Below are 9,111 nucleotides of genomic sequence, written 5' to 3' on the forward strand. Positions count from 1 at the left end.
AAAGGGTTAAGTGTAAAAAAAAAAAAAAAAAAAGAATTTGACCCAGAACTGGTACACCAGAGTCTGACAGAGTCCTGAGATCCTTGCTCTATGGGACCCTGAGAAAACATTTCAGCTGGGTGCAATAAATTATAGATTGCTTATGTTGCATGCTCTGCTTAAAATCTAGAATTTAACACAGTTCTCATAATTTGTATCAGTAAAGCCTATCAAATCCTAGATGAGGTTTGCTGTTTATGATTTTCTATTACAACGGTTATTTTCTAAAAGGATCTGTGTGAATAAATTGCATCTTTCAGAACTGAAGTTAACCCACCTTTCCCTAAGGAAATTGTCAAGAAAAAAAAAAAAAAACATGAATTGTTTCCTCTGGATGTGTTTGGAAATTCTATTATTTGTGTGTGTGTGTTTTGTTATCACTGTCATTAAAGAGGCACAGGCACACAATGGCACCCCACTCCAGTACTCCTGCCTGGAAAATCCCATGGACAGGGGAGCCTGGTAGGCTGCAGTCCATGGGGTCACGAAGAGTCGGACACGACTGAGCGACTTCACTTTCCCTTTTCACTTTCACGCATTAGAGAAGGAAATGGCAACTCACTCCAGTGTTCTTGCCTGGAGAATCCCAGGGACAGGGGAGCCTGGTGGGCTGCCGTCTATGGGGTCGCACAGAGTCGGACATGACTGAAGTGACTTAGCAGCAGCATACTGCAAAGAAGAATTGAAAAGGATGAGATGAAAGGGATGGGCAAGAACGACAGGCAAAATTCTGAGAATGGCAGGACTGCTGAACACCCCTTATAATCCCTTCTCCTTGAGGGTAGACAGAATCCATGAACTTGACAGGATATCACCTCCATGATTACATTACCATATAGTTCAAAGGTGAAAAAAATGTAGCAGATGTAATAAAGGTCCCTCATCAGTTGACTTGAGTTCAAAAGAAAGAGAGATTTAAAAAAAAGAGAGAGAGAGAGAGTCCTAGGTGACCAGACTTAATGAAAGTGAAAGTGAAAGTCCCTGAGTCGTGTCCAACTCTTTGCAACCCCGTGGACTATACAGTCTGTGGAATACAGAATCCATTCTCCAGGGAATCTTCCCAACCCAAGGATCAAACCCAGGTCGCCAGGATTGCAGGCATGTTCTTTACCATCTGAGCCACCGGGGAAGCCCAGATCTAATGAGGTAAGCCCTTAAAAGGGACTGGGTCTTTCCTGGAGTCAGATATTAGAAGCATAAGAGAGATTCTTCTAGCAGACTTGAATGAGCAACTGCCATATAAAAGAGAGGACTCATGGAAACACCACATAGGAGGGAGTGGTGGGCAGCTCTAGGTGCTGAGAATGTATCTCACCTCACAGCCACTGAGAATAGGGAGGACTCAGTCCTACAATCTCATGGAAATGAATTCTGTCAACAACCTAGGAGCTTGGAGAAGGACCTTGACTCTCAAGCCAGACTGAACCTCCACTGACACCTTGATTTAAGTCTAGGAGACCCTAAACTGAAAACTCAGTCAGTCTTCACCTGACCTCCAAACCCCTGGAAACTATAAGATAGTAAATATATGTTGTTTGAAGCCCCTCAGATTATGTTTTTTTTCAATGCATCACCGGGCAACCAATGAAGAACATACTAAAAGGAAAAGGTCCTGGAGGAAAGAAGAGAGGAAATGTTAATCAACAGATGAGTTTCACCTTCTACCCTGCTTTGAAGGCTGAGCACTGAAGAATTGATGCTTTCGAATTGTGGTGCTGGAGAAGACTCTTGAGAGCCCCTTGGACTGCAAGGAGATCAAAGCAGTCAATCTTAAAGAAAATCAACCCTGAATATTCACTGAAAGGACGGATGCTGAAGCTGAAGCTCTAATACTTTGGCCACCTTATGCAAAGAAATGATTCACTGGAAAAGACTGATGCTGGGAAAGATTAAAGGCAAAAGGAAAAGAGAGAGGAAGAGAATGAGATGGTTGGATGGCATCATCCACTCAATGGACATGAGTTTAAGCAAGCTCGGGAGACAGTGAAGGGTAGGGAAGTCTGGTATGCAGCAGTCCATGGGGTTGCAAAGTGTCGGACATGACTTAACGACTAAAAAACAGCAGTAAGTACAAGGTGGGTCAGGAAGAACATACTTGGAGTCTGAAAATGTTTTAATATCTCAGTACTTTTGTCTCCATGGAATTTTTTTCAATGATGAAAGTTGCTGTGGCAACATCACAGGATTCCAAATGATTGCTTCTAATTCATTGAAATAGTCAAACAAGACACGCAGTGAGCAATGCTTAGGCTCAGTGAGAGTTCCAGTCACTGGCTGTGATAAATCTCTTTCCATTACTCCACTTGTCACTTGAAAACATCCCAATAAGAACTTCAAAAGACTGAGTAGATTTTACATGTTCAAAGGAACCAAATTTCCCACAAGAGAAATACAATTGCCCATGTTACAAGTGGCTAATTATGATCACGGAAATTATTCTTCATTAAGCTATCTTAAAACTAAATTCCAGTGAAACTCATTCAATTCTGCTTAGTTAACTATCAATACAGAAACAAGTAAGTTGTTCAGATCTTTTGCCTTTAGCTAATTGTTTCTATTACAAAATGAGACATTTTATTAGAAGACTCATTTTAAGCAAAACTAATAGTTTGGCCATATTTCAAGGTTTAACAAAGTTAAATGGAGCTCCCAAAGAAATGAGGTGTCATTTTGGTAGCTGATTGAGCACAATGTAATAATGGTTGGACCCTTACAATGTCTCTAACCATCAGATTGGAAAGGAATAAGAAAGCTGGAAAATCTCTAAGTGCCTTTTTATAAGCAGGCACGACTATGCCACCTGGGCTTCCCAGGTGGCGTTGCTGCTGCTGCTGCTGCTGCTGCTGCTAAGTCACTTCAGTCGTGTCCGACTCTGTGCGACCCCATAGACGGCAGCCCAGCAGGCTCCGCCGTCCCCGGGATTCTCCAGGCAAGAACACTAAAGTGGGCCAGCTGGTATTAGTAGTAAAGAAATCACCTGCCAATGCAAGAGACCAAGAGACTAAGGTTCGATCCCTGGGTCAGGAAGGTTCCCCAGAAGAGGATATAGCAACCCACTCTGGTATTTCTTGCCTGGAGAATCCCATGGCCAGAGGAGCCTGGTGGACTACAGTCCATGGTGTTGCAAAGAGTCAGATACGACTGAAGTCACTTAGCACATTATGCAGCATACCAAAGAAAACAGTAAATATTGAGACATGCAATGTGAGTTGCTTACCCATCAGCCACTGCCCACTCTGTTTCTGTAAACAAAATCCTGATTTTGTCCAATGTTTGGTGACCGTGCACTTGTGGGAAAGCTGTACTTCTCCCTAACCTAGAGGGTAAATAGGCATTCAGTCTAAGCCAGTGGTCCTCAGTTTTTATCTCTCATCAGCCTACCCTGGAGGGCTTATTAACATGGTTTGCTGGGCCCACTCTCGGAGTTGCTGACCCAGTAGGTCTAGGATGGGGCCCAAGAATGTGCATTGCTAACAAGCCCTCTGATGAAACAATGCTACTGGCCAGGGGTTGTTCTTGTTCTTTAGTTGCTAAGCTGCGTCTGACTGTTTTGAGACCCCATGGACTGTAGCCTGCCAGGATCTTCTGTCCATGGGATTCTCCAGGCAAGAATCCTGAGGTGGATTGCCATTTTATTCTCCAGGGAATCTTCCCAACCCAAGAATCAAACCCTAGTCTCCTGCGTCTCTTGCGTTGCCAGGCAGATTCTTTACCAATGAGCCACCTGGGAAGCCCACTGGCAAAGGGACACCAATGTAAAAGCCAAGCCAATCACTTCTCTCCCTAGTGAATGATTTCTTTAAATGGGAACCAATGATACCATTCTGAAAAATAAGCTGAGAGGGGAAAACTGCTGAGGACTTTGGAAAGACTTTCATGATTTATTTTTAAAAGTGCACCTGAAATTAAGAGCATTGTAAATCAGCTATACTTCAAATTTTTTAAAATAAGCAAAACAAAATAATTTTTAATAAAAACAAAAATAAAACCTGAGATATACTAGCAGATTTGCTCCCTTTCTGCTTCTGAACACTTTTAAAATTCTATCTGATGCTAGACGGTGGGTGCTTATTTTACAGCTAGACAGCCAGAACTGCCCAGCTAACCAGCCATGGAATGTTTTCCTTCTGAACTTGTTACTGCTCATGGTTTATTAGCTTTCAGCCAACATTGGTTCAGTTTTCTATTACTTGAAATCTAAATCACCTTAACAGAACCATCAAAAGTTGGAACACTCTATTAGTTATTTTAGGGCTTAGATTAAATAAACAAGAAAATATCATTATTAAAGAACTGTTTATCATTTGCTCTGCACATTATTTGTATTCTGCTTCCTATTATCCTAGATATTGAAATAATTAGTCTCCTATTATGAAAACTGGTCGGGTTCCAAACATTATTGTTGAGAGATTATGAGAGTTGGAGGGGAGAGTAATACAAAAACAATAAAATGTAAAGCTAAATGTATAAATATGCTTCAAGATATTAGTATTCCAAACTTAAGTTCTAAGCATTTCATTACAGTCATTAGTGAGTTGTTGTTGTCCAGTGGCTCAGTCATGTCCAACTCTGCAACTCCATGGACTGCAGCACACCAGGTTTCCCAGAGCTTGCTAAAACTCAAGTCCATTGAGTCCTTTATGCCATCCAGCCATCTTGTCCTCTGTCGTCCCCGTCTCCTCCTGCCTTCAATCTTTCCCAGCATCAGGGTCTTTTCTAATGAATCAACTCTTCACATCAGGTAGCCAAAGGATTGGAACTTCAGTTTCAGTATCAGTCTTTCCAATGAATATTCAAAATTGATTTCCTTTAGGATTGACTGGTTTGATCTCTTTGCATTCCAAGGGACTCTCAAGAGTCTTCTCCAACACCACAATTCAAAAGCATCAATTCTTCAGTACTCAGACTTCTTGATGGTCCAATAAATGACTACTGGAAAAACCATAGCTTTGATTATAGGGGCCTTTGTTGGCAAAGTAATGTCTCTTTTTTTTAATATGCTGTCTAGATTGGTCATAGCTCTACTTCCGAGGAGCAAGTGTCTTTTAATTTCATGACTGCATTCACCATCTGATTTTGGAGCCCAAGAAAAGAAAATCCATCACCGTTTCCATTGTCTCCCTATTTATTTGCCAAGAAGTGATGGGACCAGATGCCATGATCTTGCTTTTTTGAATGTTGAGTTTTAAGTCAGCTTTTTCACTCCTCTTTCACTTTCATCAAGAGGCTTTTTAGTTCCTCTTCTCTTTCTGCCATAATGGCGGTATCATCTGCATATGCGAGATTATTGACATTTCTCCCGGCAATCTTGATTCCAGCTTGTGCTTCATCCAGCCTGGCCATTTTGTATGATGTACTCTGCATGTAAGTTAAATAAGCAGGGTGACAATATGCAGCCTTGACGTACTCCTTTCCCAATTTGGAACCAGTCCATTGTTCCATGTCCAGTCCTAACTGTTGCTTCTTGACCTGCATGCAGGTTTCTCAGGAGGCAAGTACCAGTTTGTTGTGATCCACATGGCCAAAGGCTTTAGCATAGTCCATGAAGCAGAAGTAGGTGTTTTTCTGGAATTCTCTTGCTTTTTCTATGATCCAACAGATGTTTGCATTTTGATCTCTGGTTCCTCTGCCTTTTCTAAATCCAGCCTGAACATCTGGAAGTTCTCAATTCACATACTGTTGAAGCCTACCTTGGAGAATTTTGAGCATTACTTTGCTAGTGTGGGAAATCAGTGCAATTGTGCAGTAGTTTGAACATTCTTTGGCATTGCCTATATTTGGGATTGGAATGAAAACTGACCTTTTCCAGTCCTGTGGCCACTGCTGAATTTTCCAAATTTGTTGGCATTGAGTGCAGTACTTTCACAGCATCATCTTTCAGGATTTGAAATAGCTCAACCGGAATTCTACCGCCTCCACTAGCTTTGTTTTTAGTGATGCTTCCTAAAGCCCACTTGACTTTTCACTCCAGAATGTCTGCTCTAGGTGATGTAACTGATTAAAATTAAGAGATTGAAAAGTTGGCTTGTAAAAGAATTTCTGTTGTCATTTAATTTGTCCTTTCTAGGCTGATTCTCTGTTTTATTCAGAAGGGTAAGTCTAAGGCATATGGGCTTCTTCCTGTCCTGCCTGTTCCTGCATATGGAACATCACCTTTTATGTAAAAATGGGTCTGGTTCTCTGGGCATTCAAGTCCAGCTTCAGGCTGGTATCCTAGTTAAGGATTCTTTGGGCAGTAAAATTGCAGAATATTTGACTTTGTACACTTTGGTGAGGACATCATTCTGGGGACTCCAGCTCCTCCCCCAGGAGATACCCATGTAGTGTCCTGGGTGCGTTCTACAGGATCCAATGACATCTGAGTAACCCCCTCTGGTGGAGTCTTTCCCACTCAAGGAACTCCTTTCTAGAAGTAACAGCAAGCACCAAACCTCTTACTATGCTGCAAATGGGCTTATCTTTGTGCTCTTTGCCATGGGCAGGGTGCAGCAACTGCTTGGTCAGGACCACAAACAGCTCTCTAGCCAGCATTAAGGGCAGAGCCTGCCAGCAAGGCCAGCACCAGGACTCTGACCAGTGGGGCTGGCCTTGCTGCTGACTCCTGGGACTGGGATCTGCCATGGCCATGGAAACCAACCCTGAATATTCATTGGAAGAACCGAAGCTGAAGCTGAAGCTCCAATACTTTGACCACCTGATGCAAAAAGCTGACTATTGGAAAAGACCCTGATGCTGGGAAAGATTGAGTGCAGGAAGAGAAGTGGGCGACAGAGGATGAGATGATTGGATGGCATCACCAACTCAATGGACATGAGTTTGAGCAAAGTCCAGGACATAGTGAAGGACAGGGAAGCCTGGCGTGCTGCAGTCCATGGGGTCCCAAAGAGTCAGACATGACTTAGTGCCTGAATAACAATAACAACAATGGTGAATGCACAGAGCCTGGTGACTCGCAGCCTGGGAAGTGAAGTCCAGTGCCCCTGCCTGAGATCCCAGAACCCTGCCCCACATGCTGTCACTTTGTCATTTTATTTGAGCCTACAATGGTAAAGCCTACCTTGGCAATTCCAAAGTCTAAATGTGTGCAAATAAAAGTTCACTGGGAGAGCAGTTTATAACCAATTCCTCAGAAAGGATCAAATCCCAGCTATGAGGAAAATTCTGCAAAACTCATCATGAATCCTCCTCTATGTGAAAGACAATGGACACTTCTTCTTGAGTTCTGTCCCGGGTAATTCAGTTACCGCAATGCTACAAGAACCTCATTATTGAGCAGCTGGAGGGTTCCCTATGAAGCTTCGACATACTAATTACTGCCATCTTTTTTTTTTTTTTAAGGAGCTTATCTTGTCCTTTTTTTAAAAAACGAGTCATCTTGTTTAACGTCAAAAATGACAAAAATACACCAGTCTAGAGACGGAGAAGTTGATCTCCTGAGATACATTTAAATCAAGTTCTATCATTTTAAGAAAACAATTTATCTTGAGATTTTCTCCTAGGCAAAGCTGTCTTTTGATCTCTGTACATCATTGCTTATTTATTTTCTAATGCAGTTATTTTCATAGAATTCCCTCTGCTATACACAGAAGGACTGTATACAGTTATAAAGTACAGTGAAACTAGAAAAAAAAGTGAATAGTCATTTGAAACATGAGATCAATGATTTTCTAACTGATACTCTACAGAAGAGCTTAAAGAATTCCCCCCAAAGAATAAAGCATTTTTCACCAACAATGACTATTTGAACTGCTTGAAAAACCTACTCAGTGAGCCTACCATATTCGTCTATGAGGAACATGAATAGCTTTCCATCGATTTTTTTTAAGTCCACTGTTTAAAAAGGAAGAAAAGAGAAGGCAACAAAATCACAGCACTAAAGCAACAGACTATTAGTCTATTTGAACACTAAGCTTTTTAAAGAAACTTTAACTCATTACCTCTCTGGACTCTAGAGACTTAAAGTTTTCCAGAATGTGCCCTATTTCCAGGTTTCATATTTGTATTCTTTCTCCCAGTGACTTTGGAAAGTCTCGATCAGTTTTTCTTCTCTAGGAAAGAAAACTCCATGAAAAATACATTGTTAAATTTAATTTGTTTTAAAGTAAAAGGTATTTTTCAATTTCAGAAGCAATACCTATGGAAAAATGGGAAAAAATGGGAAATAGAAAGAGAAAGGAACCATTCATATTTTCAGTGCCCAAAGACACACAGCACTGATTTCACATTTAATTCCTCTGAAGTATTTTCTTGTTTTAATCTTTACATTTTTCAAAATTAAAAAATTCAGGTTTATTCTCTGGCAATGATTTTTCACTGTCTTTAGTTCTTTTCTCTTATTGTGCCTGCCTATCAAATTTTGATATTCTTTAATTTCTGGCCTTAACTCTCTTCTACTCTCACTTGCTGCTTAATATAATCAATATGCCTGGTTTTATCCCATCTATAAGCTGATAAATCCCAAACAAAGATCTTCTATTTATACAATTTTCTGGTGATTAAATCCATGTTCCATTTCCTTACTGGATAACTCCACACTAATGTCTTTAAAACTAAATATCTAAGCCTGCCCTTTCTTCTCTACTCTCTTAAGATTAATTTAGTTTCAAGTAAAAGAAATCCAAAGTCAAACTTGTGTAAATAAAAGCAAAAGTAAAAATAACTTATTCAGATAGCAGTGAGAAACTGCTGTATCAGTTCAGTTCAGTTCAGCTCAGTCGCTCAGTCATGTCCGACTCTTTGAGACCCCATGAACTGCAGCACACCAGGCCTCCCTGTCCATCACCAACTCCCGGAGTTCACTCAGACTCACGTCCATTGAGTCAGTGATGCCATCCAGCCATCTCATCCCCTGTCGTCCCCTTCTCCTCCTGCCCTCAATCCCTCCCAGCATCAGAGTCTTTTCCAATGAGTCAACTCTTCGCATGAGGTGGCCAAAGTACTGGGTGTCAGCTTTAGCATCATTCCTTCCAAAGAAATCCCAGGGCTGATCTCCTTCAGAATGGACTGGTTGGATCTCCTTGCAGGCCAAGGGACTCTCAAGAGTCTTCTCCAACACCACAGTTCAAAAGCCTG

Source organism: Bison bison, unplaced genomic scaffold (assembly GCF_000754665.1).
Source record: "Bison bison bison isolate TAMUID 2011002044 unplaced genomic scaffold, Bison_UMD1.0 scf7180017864440, whole genome shotgun sequence".
Taxonomy (NCBI): domain Eukaryota; kingdom Metazoa; phylum Chordata; class Mammalia; order Artiodactyla; family Bovidae; genus Bison; species Bison bison.